This window comes from Crocodylus siamensis, chromosome 10 (assembly GCF_052110815.1).
Source record: "Crocodylus siamensis isolate JL-2025a chromosome 10, ASM5211081v1, whole genome shotgun sequence".
NCBI lineage: Eukaryota > Metazoa > Chordata > Crocodylia > Crocodylidae > Crocodylus > Crocodylus siamensis.
In genome coordinates, this window is record NC_143404.1 from 33,489,917 (window position 1) to 33,514,214 (window position 24,298).

Here is a 24,298-nt window from a genome sequence, read left to right on the forward strand (position 1 = left end):
ATTAATTTGCATCCCAATGAGGCATCTATTTCATCTCAAACCATTGTGCTTTTTTTGACATATTTACGAGGCCTCTGTCTCATTAATCTGGTAAGTATTCATAAGACATTCCTTTCATGCTAGAATAGCTAAGGGCAAACGCCTTTATTTATCCATTCTTTACTGAGGAATCTTTCTCCAGAGTCAACTGGATGAAAGGTTTTCACCTTTTAAAATTCTTAATAGAGTTTTCCCAGCAATATGTCTTCTATATTTTAGAAAGAGCCAACTTCCTCTTTATGACATACCTAAGGTTCATTCCTTTTATTACCTTGACAAGATAACATTCAACTCCTCTTTCAGTGTCCTCCTTTCTTTTCACAACCCACACAGCCCTTGCACGATACTCTGGCTGAATAGTGATCTGTCATGGAAACAGCTTTTTGGAGAGTCTTTAAAAAAAAAAAAAAAAAAACCAAACAGGTTGGATGCTTTTTCTCTTTGATACACTTTAAATGATTTAATGCATATCCTCTTTAATACATTCTGAATGGTTTCATGCTAAAATTTTCTTTGCTGCTATTAACCTTGATACAGTTGGCTTTGGCAAATGCAGTTCTGACCTCTCTTGTATTTGAATCCATCTCACTGTGCTAAAAATGTCATTTTCAAAAGTATGCCCATCCTTTCCACCTAGCAAAAGGGACATGTGGAGAGGGGGGGGGGTTGCCTCTAGACTGTGTTATTGCTGCTCTGGAATTTGACAGTTAATGTTCTTTCTGGAGTTTGCTTAGTAATGCCAAAGAAAACAGACAAAACTACCTCTAATTCTGGTGCTGAAATGGGATTTGTGCTTGGTGCCCAGGAGAGCAGCAGCTCCTGGATGCAGGTGCAGGTCATGTGGCCAGTCAGCAGCAGCAGCAGCTATTATATTATTTTTCCATTCCTCTCCCCACAACTTGATGCCTGGTCCTGCTGCCCAAGTTGCCTTAATTACACTCCTGCTTTGAGGTGAATGCATTAAGCTGGAACTCAGGAAACCTGAGTTTAGTTTCTAGCTCTCCCAAAGATTCTGTTGGTGACTTTGGGCTGGCCATTGGATCTCTTATTTTCCCAGTTGTGACATGCAAGTAATAGCACATCCTTTCTTCTATGTTTTTTTCTACCTTGGCCACCTAGACTGAGCCGTTCAGGATACAGGATACTTCTTGCAGTGCCAAAAACAGTAGGGTCCTGGTCTCCATCCAGACCTCTGGATATTATCGTGTTGGATCTTTCTCTCTCTCTCTCATTGCTCTGTTAATGGGATCTTTCTCTGCCCCTGTAATGTTAATTTGCACTACCAGCAATAGTATTTGTATCCTGGCAACCTAATCATGGTCAAGATTTTTGGTAAGCATTATGGCAAAAGAGAGATCTGAATGAGGAGAAAGAGGTAGCTATCCAAATATTTATGGGGGAGAAGCTCCCCTATGCAAGCAGCAGCCTAGGAGAAAGCACAAGGGTGCTTGTCAGCACACATAACAAGTAGGTGGTGGAGGCCAGCAGCATGGGCTGACCAGAGGCATAGATGGACCTCACTGTAACGACTGTAGGATAGCAGGTACAATATTCTGAAAATAAAGACAAGCAGCTGCTGTTTGATGTAGTGGGGCATGGTCAGTAGAAGGATTCACAGAAAGGGACAGCATGGTCAAAATGATACACTGTGAGAATGATCTTTGCTATTGGGGAGGAAGTGGGGGGGGGTGGGTTAGGCCAGATGCCAGGAGGCTGCAATAATCAAGGGTGTCCTGGGTCTCCTTCTCTTCTCTACCTTACGTCCAAGCAATCCCTTCCAGAAATACAAATGTATGTCCTATCTTATTGCTGACAACTCACAGATTTACACCTCTCTACTCTAGATCCATCTCCTCCTTCCAAACTGCAATCTAAGCCTGTCTCTCTCACATCCCCCTGAGGGGGATTATCATCTCAGGCTAAATATGGCTGAAACATAGCACTTATTCCCCCCTCCCCACCGTACCCCACCTTCCCCAAGTCCTTTTTGCTATCTTCTTTCTCAATGACAGGGGGCACCACTGACTTCCTGCTGTTCACTCAGATCCATAACCTGGGCATAACCCTTGACCTGAAGCCCTCCCTAGTCCTCTGTCCAAGCTAGATGGCTGAATCTTGCTTTCTGCAGAGCTTGTCTAAGATGCTACCTTTCCTATCCTCCATACAGCTAAAGCTCTCATCCAGACTTCCCTTAGCTCACATGTTGATTACTGCAGCATCCCTTTCTCTGGCTTGACAAATTAACTCTTGCCCTAGTCATGTCCATTCAGAGTCCTGCAGCAAAGACTGTTCTCCTAGTTCAGTCTGTGGATCAATCGCTCTCTTTGCATCTCTTAACTCCCTCTCATCTCCAGTGCATCAGATAAGTGGTTTGTCATCACTTCCAGGGCCCTTTATGGCCTATAAATACCCCTGCCCTATTCACTCCTAAAATGCCAGCTTCTGCCTCCAATCAGCCAATGATGCCAGGCTTCATGGGCCACTTGCTACCTTTGCAAACAAACACCTTTGTTCTTTCTCGCATGCTATTTCTCACAGTGGAGAGGAGATCCCCACAAACATCCACAAACCTACTCATCACCTTCTTTCAGATGCCTCCTTAGAACTGTCCTTTGCCATGTTGCTCCCCGCCAATGCCCATGGCTAAGTGGCTGTGCACGATTGCCCATCATGGTCCCCAGTGCTATCTTACTGTTTCCTTCCAGTCCACAACTTTCTCTGAATATCCACCTATTGTCTCTCGTCTTATACATAGATTGTAAATGCTCTGGGATCCACTTTTTGAGCAGTGTTTTTACAGCACCTGGAAAAATGGTGGACTGGTCTATGACTGGGGCTTCTAGTCACTATGGTGATTCAAATAACAAATGATGATGGTAGTAATACAAATAATAGAACATCATAGATTGTGGGGTCTGTCCAAGATATCCTGTAAACACTAACAACAAACCAACTCCTTTGTTCTATAATTAATCAGAGCGCATTAATGCACTACTAGAGAAAGTGGTAGAAAATGAGAGAACTGAGAAATTATGAATGACTGTTCATTGCAGTATGGAAGATAGAGGGCAGTAGGTCCAGAGTAACATGGAAGTTACATTAAGTAAGCTCATAGCACAGATATGATTCAAGGCATCTGAAGATCCCATAGTTCATGGGATTCATGACTCATTCATGTGGTATCGGCTCTGGCACACAATAGGACAGAGGATAAGGAGCTGCCTGAAAGGAACATCATAAAGATTCCTCCCCCCTCATAACCTCTTGCAAATTTCTTCCTGTAACGTGGGGATCCAGCACTGGGATCAGAACAAGGCTCACTTGAGGAGGAAACAGACAAGGCCCCTTGCATCTGTGTGCACTGCATAAAGCACTCTATTGTAACAGCTTGCCTTTATACAACTCCATGCCAAGATCACCAAGTGCTTGCTTCCAGTGCTCTATCAATAATAATAATAATAATTACGGTTGAGGCGAACCCCATGTGAGGCTCCTTTCCATTAGAACGCTCTTTAGTAATTGCTTGTCATTAATGTGTTTTGTATTGTTTTTAAGGGGGGGGGATCTTTTTAGGACTGTATCAAAATCAATATTATAATTAAAACAAAAAATACTTCAGAAAAGCCACTGAGCAGTTAAAACAGGGAAACAATTACAAGACACCTTCAAGCATTAGCAACAAAAAGAAATAAAAAGAATAAAAGCTTTCAAAATCCCATTTAAGGCATTTACACAAACATCTGAATACAGCAAATAGGTTTTTCAAGCATTCCCTTTTGGTTTGGCTGCGTAGAGTATGTGTTTCGTGCTATTTTGTTGCAAATTGGACTGGATCAAATGAGAAATATGTTTCCCTGTTTCTCCACCTGTCACCCTCTACAAACACATGCACACACGCATGCATACATACACACACGCCTACATACATTTTCTTCCGCTAATGTTTGGAACCAACACCCTCCTGAACCTCCAAGCTAGCCTGGGTTCAGTTTCTCCCTCCTCACTGAACCTCTCACTTTGTATGAGCCCAAATCCCTGACATATCACTGAAAAGGTTGCTTTCTGGAGTTTCCCATCACAGCTAAGACTTTAGAGCAAAGCGCCTGAAGGCTAAGATGAGATTCACAGCTCCACCTTCGATCCTTGTGTGAACTACTGACCCACCCATCACTGCTTGCTCATGTTTTATTATTATTATTTATTTGCCATGCAGCCACTTCACAAATTTACAACCGCGATCAGGGCCCAACCATGTGGGATGCTGCACATATTAGTATGACAGTCACCAACTGTGTTTTCTTATGTTCTTTAAGGGCTAAGCCAACAGTTGGCTCACTGCCCAGCCCTAATTCATGGGATGAATCTCAGGTATTTGAGTGGGGTAAAATGACTGACATCCTGAATTTCTCAGGATGGTCCTGAACAATGAGGTTATGTCCCTGTGTGCCCAAGCACTCACTCCCTGAGAAAGTAATTTTGTCCCAAATTGGAAACATTGGTTTCTGATTGGTGCCAGGCAGTGTCTTGCAGAGAGAACACAGGATGGTGGTGCCTGGCCTCATGTGAGTGCATCCCATGGATTCGGGTACAGGAGGGAGTCTATGACTACTTTCCAAATCAGAAACAGCACAGCTGCAAGCTGCTGCTATAGTTGTAAGGGACCAGGACACAGGCAAACATATTTATGCAATCTGTATGTGACCCTTCCCAAGAAAGGCTCAGGGTGGCTTACAGTAAGAGAATGGAGCAATTTAAAACGGAATCTAGAATATCATACGCAATAGAGACCCACTACACAACTGCCAAACTAAAGCCACAAGACAGGAACCAGAAAATCTAGAGCAGCCGAGTCCAGCTGGAGTCTGGAACAAGGAGTCATCAGGCAGGAACAAGAAAAATAGGAGCCAGAAGCTCAAGTCTAGAATAGCCTGCTGGGCACTAAAAGGGCTGCTGCTTATAAACCAGGCAGCCATGCCCACGAGGGTAACTAAAGCCAACTAGAAGGCTACTAGCAGCCAGGCCTACTTCGGAAACCAGGGCCAGTTGGGGGCAATCTGGTCTGCCTGCTGCCCTGGCTCCCAACAGAAGGTGTGCAACTCCGGGGAGCAGCTTAGAAATATTGTAGCCCAGTTGCTGAAGCTGCCCTGCACCTCTGCAATGCAATTTTTCCCACTCTCTCCTCTTCACTTTCTTCTCCTCTCCAGAAGCTAAGCAGAAAGATCTGCGCAGCCATATGCCTGCTCCACAACAATCTGTCCGAAACCTGTTGTTATACACAATTGCAAGCAAGTACCATAGTGCAGAACTGAGCGCTATGGTGGGGTGTGTTATGCCACTGCCAGAGGACTGACTCACTACAGCTGCCAGGAAGGGACTGGTCCTACTACAGCAGAGGCCTGTCTGAAGGACAAGGCAATAGCAAGGTAATGGTCAGCCTCTGCAGAGTCCCAGGCCAGGCTAAGAACCATGGAGATTTACCTGGGGAAAAGCATGAAGCCAAAATGCTTTCAGTGGACAGCCCAATGCAGCTGGGATAAGAACTGGCTTGAGCCTTGACCCTGAACGTGACTGGACTCGAAACCTGGCTCTAGAACCAAGCAGGGCCTTCAGCCAAGACCTGACCTCAGCTTTCACCCACTTGTTTCCAGATCCTGACTCAGCCCAGGAATACCGAACTAGCCCAAGAAAGAGCCTGGCCTCACAAGACATGTTGTTACTGCTCCCACAATATTCTCAAAAACACTTCCAAGTGCCCTCGCCCTCCCCCTCCACATGTACCAAGCCCACAAATGAGGCAGTGAATCCACTCTGTGGTAGCTTCTGGCCCCTGCTCCCAACACCTCTGTCTGCAGTGCATTTGAGAGCAGAAGCAAAACTGCACCCCAGGCAACTCCCCTGCCTTATCTCCAAATGTGCCACAAGAAGAATGGGAGCTCAGGGGTGGAGCTGCATTTCCTGGCAGGAGGTAGTAGAGGCATGGCAGCAGTCTCAGCAGGGAGTTTTGGAAACCCTCCTCTCAGACTCAAGAGGATCAGAAAAGCACCAACATATTTAGCATAGGTCACTGAAAGGGAAGCTGGAATTCCTTGTCTACCTGTCCCCACCCTAAAGGATCCCCATACATTAGTTGTAAAACCCAGAAACTGCTTCAGCCGCCCCCTAAGAAGAAGTGATTCTGGGTGGAACACGGAGGCAGTTTAGAGCTATGTTGCACCTCACTCACCTGGGTGATAGGGAGGCACCAACAGCAGCTTCTTCCACTGGCCCCTCTCACAGAAGTGCTGAGCATTGCTGCAACTCTATCCTAATGCACCACAGCTGCAAATTACCACAAGGGTGGCTCACAAAGCAGGGCAGGTGAGATGGAGGGAAAGAGTTACAATATCCAAAGGGACAATATAGCTTCTTCAGGCACCATGTGCCAAAAAGATGGGAAGGGACTATGCCTTGCCTATAATACAGCAGCAGTGAACCATCCCAGGCACAGGCCAAGGTGGAGCTTGCAGGACCTGGCCCTTCCTAGCATTGTTTGACTCAGGTTGAAATTGGAACTAAAAAGGCATAAAACTGCTACCATTAGTGCTATACTGTCATAGCTCCCTGTGTACCAACACACCTTAACTGTCCAAATGAAGAAAAGTGCTGCTCTGAAATGCTACCCAATTATCTGATCAAGCAAACAAAGTGAGCAGGCAGCAGCCAGGACTGGGGATGGCTAGAGAAGTCAATCTGTTTTTCTACTAATTATATAATGCAGGAAGCAATTTCAATCCTTAACCCCCTTGATCCCAGAAGTTAGTCTTCTGTTAAATATAGGAGTCGGGGCAACACATTTTGCATTAGCATTTAGCACAGGGAGCTCTGGATTAGCCAGTGCTGAAGGTTTAAATAAAAAATGAACAGGAGTCAGACAGTTTATTCATCATCTGTGAGCAAGATGTCAGGTTTGGACATTGCAGCCATTATCATAATTGCCAGCGATATTCATCCATAAATGCACACTGAGCAGCATTAATCTCATTTCACTATTGCCTAAAAATAATCTAGTATTTCCACTTTCAGTTGTTTTCTTTTAGTTAGAAATGCCTAGAAATTACATTCCCAGCCGTAAAATTCCACCCCCACAACCTACAGCAGTTCACTTAGAACAGGTGACTTTTACTTTCCACTTCACTAAATTCATTGTTGCAATTAAAAGAGGAGAGGCCAAATTCCTCCCTGGTGTAATTCTGCTGACAGTGTGGAGTTAAGCCAACAGTGAATCTGGCCAGGTATCTGCATTGCCTATTGTTCTGTCCTTGCAGAAAGAAATTGAGTTTGCTAGTTAATTCCAAAAGCATGAGATTCAACAGCCCAGCACTCAGGAGACGAGGATGCCGGCGCTGGAGTGTAGAAGTGAAGGCTGGAATTTCTAAAACCCCCTACCAAAGTTAAGCACCCAAATCCTATTTTCTCTGGAAGGGATTTAGGTAACTGCCTTCTGTAGGCTGCTCTCAAAATACCATTCTATAGGAATTCTTAGGCTTTGTTTCATCTGCCATCTGCCTTCACCTCATAGGTGGAGGAAGAAAATATTATATATGGGAGGGCAGGGGCTGAGTACACATTCACATACACTGGCCAGTTTGTGGAGGAGGAAGAGGCAAAAGGAGAGGGGTTGGGATGTGTGGGGGGCAAATTGAGGCCCCCGCAGTGAGGGAGGGAGTGGGGCAGAGGCAGGGGCAGGTCATGGGACAGGCAGAGCCCAGGCAGCTCATTCAGGGGCACAGGGGGCTCCCACTCGTATGCGCACCCCAGGATATGTGCAGGAGGTGAAGGTGGGGTCCCACCCTGCTGTCCTCCCCTCGGGCCTCCGTGGCCTAGCAGGTGTGACCTGGCACTGCAGGGCAGAGCGGGGCCATGCATGCAAGCTGCTTGCTTGCTATTGTGAGCTCTTCACTGCCTTGGCAACATGTCTCCTGCATGTGGGGTTGTGCCCCTCACTGCTGCCACAGATGCAGGGGACACATTGCCAGAGCAGCACAGAGCTCGCAGTGGCAAGCAGCTTCCCTGTGCAGTTTCTCTGTTCCCTGCAGTACCAGGTTGCACCCGCCATGATGCAAAGGCCCAGAGGGAGGGCAACAGGACAGGGAGCCTGAGCCCGCAACACCCCCTGTCTCTGCCCCATGCACAGATCTGGGGGGCACAGGTCTCCCTTCCCCACAAAAAATGCATGCAGCAGTGGGGGATCTGTCCCCACCCCAAGCCCGCAGCAGGCAGGCAGCAGGGGGGAGCCAGGCTCTGTTTCACTGCAGCAGCCACTGCCTTCTATCAGGGGCAGGGGGCTGTGGACGTAGTCCCCAGCCCCGTAGCCCTGACAACAGGGAGCCCCTCCAGTAGGGCTGGGGGGGCAGGAGCTGTGGATGGGGGGCCATGGGTACCAGCAAGGCTGTTGGGGTCTCCGGGTGGGGCTGAGGGACATCAGCAAGGCTGGGGGAGGGCCTTTAATTTTAATCACAGATTTTGGAGGTTTTATCAGAGAATTTGTGATTTTTTGTATCAGGGAAAACCAGGATCCCTGCTTACAACTGATCCAGCTCTGTGAGCAGTAATGATGATGCCACTGAAGCTATCCCTAATGAGAAAATAAGACTCCTGGGCAGCACATTTGAGCCTGGTTCTGTGGCAGGAAGCCACCTTTGTTTCTCCCCAAAATCTCTGCCCTGTGACAATTTCATAGTTTCATAGTTTCTAGGGTCAGAAGGGACCTGAGCAGATCATCGAGTCTGACCCCCTGCCATGGCAGGAAAGAGTACTGGGGTCAAATGACCCCAGCAAGATGTTCATCTAACCTCCTCCTAAAGACCCCCAGAGTAGGGGCCAGCACCACTTAGCTTGGAAGTGGGTTCCAGATCCTAGCCGCCCTGACCATGAAGTAGCGCCTCCTGATATCTAACCTAAATCTACCTTCTGCCAGCTTGTGACCGTTATTCCTAGTCACTCCTGGTAGTGCTCGGGGGAACAGGGACTTCCCCAGTGCCTGCTGATCCCCTCTGACTAGTTTGTAACAGGCCACTAGATCCCCCCTCAGCCTTCTCTTGTGGAGGCTGAACAGGTTCAGGTCCCGCAGCCTCTTCTCGTAGGGCCTGCCCTGCTGCCCCCTGATCATGCGAGTGGCCCTCCTCTGGACCCTCTCCATGTTGTCCACATCCCTCTTGAAGTGCGGCACCCAGAACCAGGTGCAGTACTCCAGCTGCGGCCTGACCAGTGTCGCATAAAGGGGGAGGATCACCTCCTTGGACCTGCTTGAGATGCATCTGTGGATGCATGACAGGGTGCAGCTGGCCTTCCTGATTGCGTCCCCACACTGCCAGCCCATGTTCATTTTGGCATCAATGATGACCCCAAGATCCTTTTCTGCCTCTGCACTGACGAGAAGGGAGTTCCCCAGCCTGTAGGTATGGTGCCGGTTGTTCCTCCCCAGATGCATCACTTTGCACTTGTCAGTGTTGAATCCCATCCTACTCTCATCCACCCACCCTTGTAACCTGTCTAGGTCCGATTGTAGCCTATTCCTCCCTTCTAGCGTGCCCACATCCCCCCACATTTTAGTGTCATCAGCAAATTTGAACAGGGTGCTACTTACCCCCTCGTCCAAGTCACTGATGAAGATGTTGAACAGTGCGGGCCCGAGGACTGAGCCCTGGGGGACCCCACTGCCCACATCCCTCCAGGTCGAAAATGATCCATCCACCACCACTCTCTGGGTGCGGCCCTCCAGCCAGTTGGCGACCCATTTGACTGTGTGGGTCTCATCACCACAGTCCCCCAGTTTCTCAATGAGAACGGGGTGAGAGACAGTGTCGAAGGCCTTCTGAAAGTCCAGGAAGACTATGTCCACTGCTACCCCTGCATCTAAGGATTTGGTGATCTGGTCACAGAAGGCCACCAGGTTGGTCTGACAGGACCTGCCGCTAATGAACCCATGTTGATTGCTCCTAAGCATAATCTCCCTTGCTGCCCCTCATGGACATGCGCCCGAATAATTTTCTCACAAAGCTTGCCAAGATTGAGGTAAGACTAACTGGCCTATAGTTTCCTGGGTCCTCCTTCCTCCACTTTTTGAAGATGGGAACCACACTGGCCCTCTTCCAGTCCTCTGGCACCACACCAGAGCACCACGAGTGCTCGTAAAGCCGTGCCAGGGGTCCTGCAAAGACTTCAGCCAATTCCCTCAGTACTCGAGGGTGGAGATCGTCCGGACCAGCTGACTTTCATAGTTTCATAGTTTCATAGTAGCTAGAGTCGGAAGGGACCTAGGTAGATCATCTAGTCCGACCCCCTGCCTTGGCAGGAAAGAGGACCGGGGTCAGATGACCCCGGCAAGGTGCTCATCTAACTTCCTTTTAAAAATCCCCAGGCTAGGAGCCTGCACCACTTCCCCTGGAAGCCGGTTCCAGGCCCTAGCCGCCCTGACTGTGAAGTAGCGCCTCCTAATATCTAATCTAAACCTACCCTCCGCCAGCTTGTGACCGTTATTCCTGGTCACTCCTGGGAGCGCACGGGGGAACAGGGACTCCCCCAATACCTGCTGATCCCCCCTGACCAGTTTGTAGCAGGCCACAAGGTACCCCCTTAACCTTCTCTTGTGGAGGCTAAACAGGTTCAGGTCCCGTAGCCTCTCCTCATAAGGCCTGCCCTGCTGACCCCCGATCATACGAGTGGCCCTCCTCTGAACTCTTTCCATATCGTCCACGTCCCTCTTGAAGTGTGGCGCCCAGAACTGGACGCAGTACTCCAGCTGCGGCCTGACCAGTGCCGCATAGAGGGGGAGGATCACCTCCCTGGACCTGCTCGAGATGCATCTGTGGATGCATGACAGGGTACAGTTGGCCTTCTTGACTGCCTCCCCACACTGCCGGCCCATGTTCATCGTGGAGTCAATGACGACTCCAAGATCCTTTTCCATCTCCGTGCTGGCAAGAGGGGAGTTCCCCAACCTGTAAGTGTGGTGCCGGTTCTTCCTCCCCATGTGCAACACCTTGCACTTGCACTTGAATACATCCAGTCCCCCCAGAAGTTCCCTAACTAGTTCCTCACTGACCCTTGGCCTAAGTGCACCTCCCCTGAGGTCTAAAAGGGGCCCAGCAGAGGAGACACACCTTTACCCTCTCTCTTTAGGTAACCCGAGATCCTGAGGGAGGGGGAAACCTGCTCCCTCTGCCTACATGACTGGTACCAGCTACCTGGGGGAGGGGCTTCTACCTGGTGGGCTAGAGTCTGCCCAGCAACTAGTAATGTATTTCAAATTGGTTGGCTGACAGCCAACAGGTGCTGGCCTCCATTGGACCAGGTGAACGAGGTCACAACTTAAGACTGCCCAGGAGGAGGGGGAAGCAGCCATGTGGGGGACTCAGACTTAGAGAGGAGCTTTACCATCTGAAACTGGCTCTCTCCCCCATAACTCATGAGCTAGGAACGGCCTGCCTCCAGAGGGAATTTCCAACAGTCTCGGGATGATGCTTGTGAGTAAGCTACTCTAGATCCAGTTAGATATATAGCTGGCAGTAACTCAGTTGCATGATCAAAAGGCTACCTCAGCCAGACTGTTTTGCTCTATGGGATTTCTATGATACTGTTCTATCTTGTACCCTATTTTCACCCTACCCTGGTAATCAATAAAGTTCTCTTTTGTGACTGGTGTAGGAGAGTTGAGGGGTGGATCTAAATTATGCCTAAGAGGCCCCTTAGGTCTGTGGACAAAGGAAGACTTTCCTTTTTGGCCCCCGACTCGGGGAAGTGCCCCAAGTGCCTGTACCAGGTCAAGTACCTGTAGGACTGTTAGGCCTGTGTTTCCCCAAGGACACAGGGCCGAGAGTCCCTTCTCGGGGTGGTGGCAGCTTACGTTACCCCCAGGCTAGCGAGTGTGCTCCAGGAAGGGGGTCAGCCAGACGTGAGGCGCCCCCAGGGAGGGACTCGGAGCCTGGAAGGTGGTCCAGCGCAGTGAGGTGGGTGGCTCAACACAGGAGAGCCCCCTTCTGGCCTGCCACAGGTTCTACACACAGTTCTCAGCTGTTAACTGTAGCAGGCCTGTCTTCCAGACAATTGTGCGTCAGTGGGCACATCTACACAATACACATTACTGAGCATTAGTGCAGTTTATGCGTAGTAAACACCCTTGATCCCACTTAAATTTGCAGGTTTGCTCCCAAGTCTGCCCAGCCACTAGGGGCCCAGCCTGAGGCCAGCCCAGCCATCGAGGCCAACAGGCTGCTGAAGGGTGCTGCAGGCTGCTGCAGCCCCCGCCCAGGCCTGTCAGCCCCCAGAGCTGCATGCAGTGGTGCCAATGCCACCTGCCCACAGCACACCCCCAGCAGCCTGCCCTGTGCCTGCAGGTGCTGCGGGGCATAGCTTCTGCCACACGGCTGCCAGTTCCATGCTGTCCCACAGCGCTGGGTGCTGCTGGCAGCTGCCCAAGGCCAGCAACAACACCAAGATAGCCACACAGGGGCCCAAAGAGCCAACACAGAAACCAGCATGATGCTGTCCTCCCCATTTGGGCCCAGGACCACATGCTTCTGCATGCTTGTGCCCTCCACCCAGGGTCCCAGAGGCTGGCAAGACCAGGCCCTTCATGTGGCAAACGACCAACATTCTGGCACCATGGGACCCAGGGCACGTCCATGTGGTTTACACAAGCATGGGTGGCCTACCCAAGCCCCTGCCCTGGCCTGGCACCTCCAGTGACATGTCACCAGAGGAGGGACCTGCAGGCATACAGCACCCTGTCCTGCCCAGCTCCCTGGCTGAGCCCTTCACCAGTAGCTTGGGAAGCCCTGGCCAGTGCCTGCCTCATCAGCTGTGCAGCCCCAGGACCAGACATGAGGAGCGACCAGCCATGACACCACCGGCCACCAGCAGTGTCAGGTCCTCCCTAGGGGGGACCCCCAGCTGGGTGACTATACAGCGTGCCCCATGGACCAAGGACACTGGGTGTCCACGATGGCCTGCAGGACCACAGAGTGAAATCCCCTGCAGCTGTAGTAGGTTCAGTCTCCATAGGGCAGGCAGGTGATGGGGATGTGGGTCCTGTCCAGGGCCCTGATACACTGGTGGATTCCCAGTGCATGGAACCCCGCCACCACTGCCAGGGGGTTGTGGTCACAGAGCATGGTGTCCCCCAGCATGTCCTGGAGGGCTCTGCACACTTCCAGGATAGTCTCCCTGGTGGTGGCCTTCCCGATGTACAGAAGTCTGGCAGGCGTGGCCAGCTTCAACAGAGAGAGGGCCAGCTTGGTGTCCACAGGGAGGGCCGGGCACATGCTGGTGTCATGCCGCTCTAGGTGGGGCTGGAGCTGCTGGAGCAGATCCCAGAATGTGGCCTGGGTCATGCAGAACCCATCCAACCACTTCCCATCATCCCAGGTGTGCTGGATGATGTCCTGCCACCAGTTCTGCCTGGCACAGTGGGCCCAGAGGCAGCAGGGCTGGAGGCCCAGGAGGGTGATGGCAGCCCCGGCAGTGGCATTGTGCAGCCCCTCATAATAGTTTCATAGTTGCAAAAGGAAACAAGGCTAGTCAGGCAGGATCTGCCCGCAATGAACCCATGTTGGTTGCCCCTGTGCATTACTTCCCATGCTGGGCCCCTGCAGATGTGTTCCTTGATAATTTTCTCAAAGGTCTTCCTGAGGAACAAGGTGAGACTAACTGGCCTATAGTTACCCAGGTCCTCCTTTCTCCCCTTCTTGTAAATGGGGACCACATTGGCCCTTTCCCAGTCCTCTGGGACCTGGCCAGAGCACCACAAACACTCTTAGAGCCGTGCCAGGGGCCCTGCTATGACCTCCGCCAACTCCCTCAGTACCCTCGGATGAAGAGCATCCGGACCTGCTGATTTAAACACATCCAGCCCCTCCAAGAGTTCCCTAACTAGATCATCCCTGACCCTAGGCACGGCATCATGTCCCCTGAGCCTCTCCATAATAATAGTGGGGGAATTGTCTCAGTCCCTGCTTAGAAATATGGAGGCAAAGAACTTGTTGAAGAGATCAGTTTTTTCCTTTGCCACAATCACCAGATTGCCAAGCCTGTCCTGTAGAGGCCCCACATTACCTGGTGCCTTCTTACTCCCTACGTATTTGAAAAAGGACTTTTTGTTAACCTTAATGCTGGTCACCATTCCTAGTTCCGTCTCTGCCTTGGCCTTCCTAAATGCCTCTCTGCAATCACAAGCAACGGAGGTGTAATCCTCCTAGGTGATTGCTCCTTGCTTCCACTAATTGTATGCTATTTTTTTTTACCTCGGGCCCTCCTGGATGCCTTTACTGAGCCAAGGGGGCTTTTTAGCACTCTTGCCCGCTTTGGTTTCCATTGGGACTGACTACCTCTAAGCTCAGAGGATCATCTCCTTAAGGAACAACCACCCAACCTGGACTCCCATCTCATTGAAGCTCTGAATCTCCAAAGTCTCTCTTACTAATCTCCTTAGCTCATTGAAGTCAGGCCTCCTGAAGTCAAGGACTTTTGCCTTACTGCTTGCTTTTACCACCCTGTGCCGGATAGTACATTCCAGCAGATGGTAGTCACTAACACCTAGATAGTCAAGCACCCACAGATCCCTCACCAGGTCATTTCCTGAGGCAAGAACCAAGTCCAGCAAGGCATTTCCTTTGGTGGGATTATGTACCTCCTGGGTTAAGTGGAGGTCCTGTATGCAGACTAAAAACTTATGTGAGCATTCAGAGCTGGCTGACTGAGCCTCCCAGCAGATGTACGGATAGTTTAGGTCACCCATAGCCACCACATCCCTTGTCCTTACAGCCTCCCTGAGCTGACCTGAGAATTCCAGGTCCAGCTCGTCCCCCTGGCGAGAAGGTCTGTAGTAGACGCCCACTGTCAAGTCCCTTTCCCCACAACCCCCTTGCATTCTAACCCAGAGCCTCATTTTGCCCCTCCTCTGACCCCATCCTCATCACTGAGGATGTGTACTGTTCATTAGCATAGAGCGCTACACCTTCCCCCGCTTTTCTCCCTTCTCTATCTCATCTATACAACCTATAGTCCTCAATGTCTACTGCCCAGTCGTGGGTAGAATCCCACCAGGTTTCTGTAAACCCAACCAGGTCTGGGTTTTTGCGAGCTAGCAGGAGAGCGAGTTCCTCCTGCTTATTCCCCATATTTCTAGCATTTATGTAGAGGCAATCAGTGCCCTAGCAGCAGCAGCTGGGTGGCATTGGCCCTGGGACAGCATGCTGCAGCCAGGCAGGCAGTTGCTGGTCAGGGGGGAGCAGGGCAGGGCAAGACAGCCATGGGCCGGGCAACAGTCGGTGTGGCAAGCCAGCAGGATGATCATGGTGGTCAGCAGGAGCCCAGTCATCACTACCAGGGTCAGAGGTTGGAGCAGCCATAGCACAGGGAGGCAGAGTAGCCAAAGAGAAAACTGCCGTGTGCTGTCCTTGTACCGGGCACACTGTTCCTGGGCAAGGAAGAGACGGGCCAGAGAGCAGTAGGCAGGGCTGGCTTTTAAAAATGGCTGCCATGTGCTGGCAACTGCAGCCAGAGCCTAGAGTTCCCCCCAGTGGTGGCAGGGGCCCATTCCAGGCCTGCAGGGAACTGGGTCCAAAACTTCTACCTAATCTCCACATGTAGATACCTGCCCAAAAACCCTTACTCCAGTTTAGTTTACACCAGAGTAAATCTAGGCCAGAGTAACCACATGTGTAGATGCGCCCAGTATAGCTGGCATTCTCCAAACAGCTGCAAAGACACAGCACTTCTGCGGCTGCTGGCTGCAACAATAGGCATGTGGACAGCTGTAGAGCCACTCTGTGGAGCTGTAGGTTCTGTTGAAATTCTCCCTGCAAGAACACCTGGTCTATACAATCTCTCAGCACTAGTGAGTTGTCATTTTCTACCCCTCTGACTGCCTATGTAAACCAGTGATCCCCAGTCACACATCAACCAAAGGACTAATGCATGAAAGGTACTTGTAGCAGCTAGGAATGCCCAGAAATCCCATTCAGAGAGGGCTGATCCCACAGTCCACCCATGTGCCTTCATGCACCTCTGCCTATAATGCCAAGACCTGCAAAGTTCTGGGACTTACAAAAACACATCCTGGGTCTGGGACACCCTATACTGCACAACCTATTGGCCAATGAGCCACAGTGATACTGCCTAGACAAAATCTTGACCTTGGAGGATGTTAAGAATTCAAGTGAAATCCACATGATGAATATAAGAGCATACAGCAAATTGAAACAGCCTTGTCTAAAAGAGGCACATGAGGTTATATAACTACTGGAAAGAAATACTATGATTGAACACTGGTGTTCTCTGTAGCCCCGTGGCATTGTTCTGCCTAACATCTGTCCTCTCTGTGCCTGGGTGCCCTGTTCTCTGTCTACCTTTAATGCCATTGCCACCCTAGAATAAATGTTACATGGGGTTTAATGGTTTCTGAAAGCAGGAATCAGAACACAGAGTGTCTGAAGACTTGCAGGCACTTTCTGTCCCTATCAGAGCTAAAGAAAATTGCAAGGTTTAAATAAACCATGAAAACTGGCCAGCAGTGAGCACTCTGGCTGACTCGCTTTGCTGGGGAATATGCCTTGTTTATTAATAATAGATATTTACACATGATTTCTTACAGGAGGCAGAAAAAACTAGCCAGAGCTTGGGGCAGAAGTCAGGAGTTCTGCCTTCCCTTCTCAGCGCTGTCCTCTGAGCCCCCTCAGTGTGCTATCTGGGGGTGAAAATGGGGACAATAGCATTTATTTCCTCATTAGGTGTAAGGAATGGTTACTTAATGTCCACAATGAGCCAAATCTTTACTTGAACCTTAAAGTCAAAGAGAATTTATGCCTGGATAAGAACTGTGGGGTTTGGCCTTTTGAGTCCTTGGGTAAAAAGTTTCAGCCACCCTCTTCCTCCCCCACCCATGACTTCTCCCTCTAATGGGTTTTATGCCCTCATATGGCTCCTTCATATTAAGGAAGCCATGAAACAAGGATGCCTGTAGCAGAAGCAGGAGGACCTGTGAACAGAGGTCAGGAAGACAGGCTGGACTGTACATCCATGCATAAAATCATTGCAATCTATTATTAACCCTGGTTAAATAACGGATTGGCTGGAATTCTCTGAATAATGGACAGCACAGAGACCAGTGAGCAGCAACACAGAGCAGGTGACACAGCATGAAGAACGGGAGATGAGGATGGAACTGACAGCACAAGGCCTTCAGAGATTAACACTTGCAATGAACTGAGGAGACAGGAGTCCAGCCCAGCAGCTTCCTCCTCTGAAATGAGGGAGCAAGAGAGGTTGGGCCAGCTGAGGTGTGGGAGAAGAACAGGGCCCTGTTGTGCTAGTACTACTACATGGGACAGAATGGGGTGGTTTGCACCAATACCATTAGTTGTTATTTGAGCTTGGGCCCCAACAAGGCCATGCTAGGGTGGCAGAATTAGTCTCACTTACACTGGGGCCATATCAGAGTTGCAGTGCTAGCCAGTACAAAAGAGGGTTGTACCAGTCTCAGTGTTAGCAGAACAGAAAGGCCTTTGGATCCAGCCAAAAGCACTGGAAGATTTTTGCAGTGTTGAAAAACTCTTTGTTTTTTTTGAGTCCTAGATCTCTGGTTCCCCTTGTTGCAAAAACTGCAGTTCCCACCCGCCACGCACCCAAGACAAACACACGTTCTGACCTGCCTCCTGACCACATGGCTAATTTCTGGTGGATGGGAGACAGAGACACATTTTGTCTCTAAAGGGAAACTCATCTCCCAACCTCTCCATGGAGGAGGAGAATCTTCCTGCCTGGAAACTGCATTCAACCACTGTGTTGGGTTTCCATTTAAGGTAGCATGTTACTACAGATGCCCCGTCCCCTCATGGAAACTTGATATTCGTTCTATCCCTTTGCTCCAACCTACCCGCCTTTTCCAGCTCCCTTTCCTTTCCTGCAGTCTTTTCCATGCACCTCCCTCTTCCCCACCACATCCACTTCTCTTCCAGCTCCCTGAACAAGACCTCTTCCTTTCCACTCTTGCCTTTCTCACAATTCATGCCAGCCACATGCAAATGCTGGCACCAGAGGCCTTTTCCAAACAGGGTTCAAAGCTGGCAAAGGAAGAACAGCTGGTATCAGAAAAGACACAATCTCAAACAATTACCATCCCACAGATTGGGAATGCAGCAGACAAAGCACAGATTTTATGATCCCCCCATAACTCTCTACTACCCCCAAGGGCTAACTTCTAGTTGGTTTTATGGCAACAATGTCATGTAAATCTATATTATCTTATTTATAGTCAATTCTGTATTTTACTGTGTAAATGAAAAGCACTGCAGCTTGGGAACCTGTAACAGTAATAGGCTATGTGTTAAACAATGTGCCACCAGCTGAGCAGGCCTGGGCTCTGATACCAAGCCTGCCACAAAGAGGAACACTGGAGGTTGTTAAAATGATAAACTTGGTCAACAATGGCAAGCAGAGTAAGCAGGTCCCCTGGAGGGCTCAGGTCTTTGCTGAAACAAGCCTGTAGCCTGGTATGTACACGCAAACCCAATCGAAGCCAAAAGGGGCTATGAAACAGTCCAGTCCTGCTGAGTGTGACTCCACTTTTACAGTTAGGGGAGGCTGGCTGCACCTTCCCACCTTCTTGTCCTCTCCTGCCAGCCTGCAAGAGGTCAAAATTAAGGTCTTTGAGGTCTGGAAGTCACTGTCTAAAGCCCCAGCACCTGTAATCATGTAAAATCAATCCCACACCTTTCACTTGAAAGAAACAATGTTTCTCTCCCTCAGAGATGAAAAGGAAAGCTTGAAAACATGAAGTAAGTGGAGCCCTTCAGGCAGCCTGCAACCACTGACCTAAGACGTGTGAGCTGCCCCATTTGTCTGAGCTCTGGCACCAGCTGCCACCACAGAGCTGAATGTGACTGTGATAGGGAGCCTGACAGGGGCCAAGGGGGCCCCATGCAGGTTTTGCCTAGGGCCTTAATTCAGTCCCAGTGATGACAGGAGGGGCAGGTAGCAAAAGCACTGCTATGTATAATGCTGTGGGAGGCCCTGTGCTGCTGTGCAACAAAATCCTGCCCAGGGGAGTGATCCTTGGAAGCTATAACAGAGTTCTGGCTTCCTCACTGAGACTGGTGCTGAACAGCATCATTGGGAACACCAGCATGCAGCCAACAGCTGCCTCTTTGAGGCAGTGCGTCCTACATGCAGGAAGGAGGAACCAGGTTCTACTAGGAAATGGAAAGTGAGTTTGAAGCAAAGAGAGAGCTCCAACATGTGTAAGTCACAGGATCTGTTCTAACAAGGTTCTGACCCTGAGTGACAGAAGTTGTAAGAACAGCTCCTCCTGGAAGACTGTCACAAGCTTGGGTCACGTATGAACAAAGCACAGGCAAGAGCCCCTTCCCTTCCGGATCCAGTATGCCCTCTGAGCCATAAAGGGTGCATTTGGATGGAGGCACAGGGACCTATCCTGCAATCTGAAAGAGTCCAAACTAGAGGTTCAGGCGCCTCTCTCATCTTTTGCATTCAAAACCACAAGAACCTAGAACAGATCATCCGGAGGACCAAGGTGGTTAATCATTCATTACTCGGATTGCAAAGGACTAAGGTAGCAAAGCCCAAATAGTGCAGTGTGAGGCTGTACGTGCAGACATATCTCACAACAAAACAGTGTAGTCTCTTGCTGCTATCTACTTCATTTTTCTGAGACTTGCAACTTCAAAACTGGGCCAGCCTTACTAGGAGTGAAGATAAGCCAACTGCTTCTGTTAACATCTTAGAAGAACTCAGTCTGTCTTAATACTGTGGCAGTATTTCCACATCTGGACCATCCAGAACTAGGAACTGATGAAGCACATAAGAAAAAATGCAGTCTCTTAAATTTGGCCTTAGATATCTGGTGGTAGGGCAAAATGATAAGCATAGAACATTCCCCTATGTTCACAGGAAGCCCCAGCATCCAAATAGACATTTGCATGTCTAAGAACAGTGCAACAAAAGTGGCAGTTAGCAATTTACCCATCCCCTTTTTAATATCAAAAGAGCTCCAAGATCAACTCAAGTTCTGGGAGACAGCTTGGACAGGGTTATTCATCTGGACCCATCAGTTCCCTTTCTGTGTGTTTTATTATATTCTGCATGTGGCTTTTATGAGAAAAGATAATTACAAGCAAAAAAGGTCATGTTATCTTGGCTCTGATATCAGGGGCCTCCCAAGTTGTTTATTGCATTCTGCCTTAGCTGATCAAAAACCAGGCATTCAGGAGAAAAGCTTACAGATGCTTTGAGTGCTTGGAAAACTTACGTGTGTTGCCCTTGATAGGACCTGATTGTGACTCAGTTTACAGGTTTTACAAATGATTTAGCACTGCAGGTCCTGGGGATTTCATCTGAAAAGATCTGGAAGTAATATTAAGGCAGCATCCTCTTTGCCCACGTCATTTCAAGAAGAGCTGTTAAGCATGCTAAGGAGTATGTTCCCATTGCAACGCTTATCCTTTGCCTAGCAATCAGTGAGGTTTGCAGGGGCGAGTTTGAATGCATTTCTTGGTTGTTTTGTTCTATTTCTAGCGACTGCAAAAGGCTTGTTTCCCTTTGATTTATGACTCATCACGTCCCCAGCAAAGTTTGCTAGAGAGGAAGTTTGGGCTAGTGATTAGGGCAGTGGTTCTCAACCTTGTTAGACTAAAGGCACCCCTCAGAAAATGCCAACTATTGGCTTTATCTCATTTTTTGACTATAGAAAAATAATAGAGCAATTCTTCTGTTGCAAGGAATGCAAAAAAACCACAACCGCTCAGAAAGTTTGTAACACTATGGATTCCCATTTGAAAAATCTGGGTTTATCTTGTGAATCATGTTTGCACATGTAACAGTGCTAATACTGCATGCAACCCTGCAGCACCCTTGAATGGATCTCAAGGCACCCCACAGTGCTGCAGTATCCTGGTTGAAAATCAGTGGATTAGTATATTTGTCTAGGACTCAACAGATCTGGAGTCAGTTTTGTGCTCCACCACAGATGGCTGGTGCGACTTTGAGAAAATCTACATTGCAGTAAGAGGCATGACAGCACTGCATGGACATACCCCATCGCTGACTTAGCTACCAATAAAACTGAAGATGCAGTAACATGTGCTTCAAGGTGGGTGAATGGCCTGAATAAATATCCAGGGTTGTGGGAGAGCTTTTGCAGTCCAGGGTAGCCCACTGGGTATGTCTACACAACCTCATTGCCAACTTTGTGACAGCTGTTGAGATGCAGACCCTATTCCACACATTCCAGTTATGAAATTTAGCAGCATTGCTGCCCTCTGTGTGCAATGCTGAGCACACCTGAGACAGCCACAGAGCAGTGGCTGACCAGGGACTCAGGTAACCACACTCCTTAACTCCCAGGATCTGGTCTGAGTGGGTGGAACAATGTGAAGTGGGCCTGGCTCAGCACAGAGGCAGTGTACACAGGCCCTTAATTTCTAAGTCTCAGCTACCCAGCTATAACAAGGGAATCCCAGTGGCTCCTACCAACCAGGGATGGTTTACCAATAAAGCCATTACAGAGGCAATGTGCTCAGATCCTGGAGTAAGAGGTTCACAACAGGAGGATGCGGAAGTCTCTCCCCGTGCACTGAGGGACCACTGAAGATGCCCAGTATGCTAGAGCTGAAGGCACATGGGAAGCACTGGGGGAAGTGTTGAGCAGCCAGTGCTGGACCTCTCCATGTTGCATTTGCTGCTCTGCTAGACTGAAATGCAGCCCTCATCCAGGAGCTGCTCATCCAGGAGCAGTCTGATCCTAAAGTCATCTGGCAACTGCAGCAGTGCTTGGCAGTGTGGCACTGAGGAGATGCAGGGCTGCCAAGTGTCAACATTTTGCTCAGATGAGTGTCATCTGCTGCTTCTCATATATGGCTGCTATGGAGTGATGGCTGGTGGTTCTAGCGCTTGCTTGTTACCAGCTGGGGAAATAAAATGAGAAACAATAGCTGCCTCTCCCCACCCCCCAACAAAGAAGTTAGGGGTGGGGAGGGCACACTGGTGTTCATGCTGGGTCCTAGCTGTGCTTCTAATTAAGCCACTGGGCGCAGAGTTTGAGGGGAGCAGGAGAAATGTCATAGTGTGTGCATACCAGCTGCCATCTCAGATAACCAGTCCTACAGTGCAATATACAACCACTGTTTTCCTCCTTTTTTGTAGAGAAGCGGCAGAAAGCAAGGAAGGAACTCTATGCATCTTAGCACACAAAGGCCTGCATCCCCGTGCCTCCTTGCACAGGCCACTGCTGATGCTACAATTTCCTTGGTCCCCTACATCTCCAACACCTCCAGCTAGTCTTGCTCTGAAGGAGAAGCTGCTTGACAGCAGTGCTTACAGATGTGCACAGACTTCAGCTCAGCACAGCTGAGGAATGAAACACTCTTGGGGGTGGAGGCAAGACATAACTGAGCAAACACTCAGTAGACAGTGGAAAGGACAGTGACAATGAGCTCTTCCCTCTCCTGCCAATGAACACTCAGCCCAGTCATTAAGGTGCATGCTCTTCCTGCCAGCATGGATCACCCAGAACTAGTTCACAGATCTCCTTCTAGCTGGGAAGTGACCACTCACAGCCTCAGTGCGCTCATTTTTCACTGGTCTAAACACCATAACCAAGAGAAGCTTAAGAGAATTAGATCCTCTAGTTTCCTAATACTGAGCACCCACTGGTTGGGTACTCATGCCAAGGGCAGAGGCATAAGGGGATGCCATACTCAGTCTTTCCTACATGCATCAATCTCCTCCTCTCTTCTGACACTCTTGAGAGGCCTGCAGATTTAATCTGGCTGACAGAAACTATAGCTAGGGTGCTTTCTTTAGTCCCCTCTCCCCCACATCCTCTCCTTCCCTCTCTAAAGGGTTCAGACAGGAAAATCAGTCTGAAATGACCTGGTGCATCACTGAATTCATTCAGCATACATTCTACACACCACTCAAGACATTGCTGATTACAGATGGAGAGCACGTAGCCAAGAAAGCAGAGAAATTCAGAAGGTTTCAACAGGAAAAAATCTTAACACAAAACCAAGTTATTCATCTGGATTAATGAGAAGATGTTACAACCTGAAGCAGAGAATATCAAGTATTTTGCAGAGCAGAAGGCAGGCAGCAAAGGTGAGGAGCTAAGACAGAAACCTACTCTGGGAAAGAAAATTACAAGAATAAAGGAGATGGACTACTCTGTGCAACGGACTATGTCTGTTCACAGCATCTAATAAAGTGAGCTTGGGCTCACGAAAGCTTATGCTATGCATTGCTGATTTGGTTTGTCTATAAAGCACATCTCTGCCTTCTGCATAACATAGGAGATACTTTTTTAAAATCAATCCACTGGGATGATGAATTAGTCCAAATCTGGGAGCACTGTATATATGGGACAACACAACAGGGGAAAGAAAACAACTAAAACACACTGGCTTCCATACAACTTGCGTCCCAGTTCTGTACCTTTTACCGGGGCCATACCCTCTCTGGAATGCACAAGGAGATACCAAGTGACTGAATAATGTGTTTCAGGGAAATAAAGGAGCTTAACAGCATCTAAACACTAAGTGAATTTATACCAGTTAGACTCACTCACCTTTTGAATGTGGCTGGCCCTGTGTAAACCGGATTAGTGCATGAACGGATTCAGAATTGCAGCAACAGGGGTGCAGCTACTACTCCTTCAACTATATGGTGCATACACAGTGAAGAAAGTTCATTGCACAAGTGCCACATAGCTAAAAGGACTGTGGCTACATCCCTTCACTGTGCTTCTGGATACCCATGCATTCTCAGAACTCACTGGCACATCGGCTCAGCACCACATGTGCTTTCAAGCAGCTCTGGACCCTACTGATACTGGTCCCGTCCCTCCTCTTTCTTCTTGTACCACAGTTCAGTAACAGGGGAAAGGAGAGAGCAAGCAGGGCAGCACACAGCCCCTGGGCTGCTTTTACTGCTGCTGAATTCAGGGGGAATGAAAGAGGAGCAGAGGTAGGAACCCTGAGTAGACCAGCTGGTGAGTTCATAGAGGTCCCAGCAGGAGCTCTGCTGACATGCAGCACACAGCCCAAGGGGAGTGTGACCACCCCCTCTGGATTAGTCCTCTACTTCGGGTAAGGGGTGGATGTATGGTGTCTCTGACTAAAAGCTTGTGGGCTCCTGCTGCCAACCAGGATCAGCCTGCCACAGACTATAGCTGATTGGCACAAGTGCTTGGACCTTGCACCTCATACTTGTT